Raw genomic sequence first — 444 nt, 5'->3', positions numbered from 1 at the left:
ATGGCCAATGAGGTTGCAGCTTGAAAATGCGGCTATGCGTGAGCATATGCTAATGAGTTCAAGTACGCACCAAGAAAAAGATGGTTTTAAATACGCACTATACGCACTTAAGTAAAGGTTAAAAGTCGCGTAGTGTTTATGATGTTACAGTGAATTTTATATATAATAAAAAAAAAATTTGTAACGGTATTTGTCGCGGGACGTGACACCGTCTTTAAGGCAGGTCGCGGTGTACTTAGAATGTACGTGTAGAAAAAACTATTGAGTTTCAAGCTTTGTGGCCATGGAGACTTTTCATCAGAACATTAAGGGCTACAACATACATCAATTTGAGCGAATTTAACCGAGGGCCACTTCCCATAAGGTTTGTGCGGGATCCTTTTGGCAACTTTCATTTATTGGATGTTGTAGCTAATATATTCCTCAAGAGTTCTGTGTAAATTT

This window comes from Trachymyrmex cornetzi, unplaced genomic scaffold (assembly GCF_001594075.2).
Source record: "Trachymyrmex cornetzi isolate Tcor2-1 unplaced genomic scaffold, Tcor1.1 scaffold559, whole genome shotgun sequence".
NCBI classification, from domain to species: domain Eukaryota; kingdom Metazoa; phylum Arthropoda; class Insecta; order Hymenoptera; family Formicidae; genus Trachymyrmex; species Trachymyrmex cornetzi.
The sequence above is the reverse complement of the archived record's forward strand: the minus strand, read 5'-3'. Positions refer to the sequence as shown.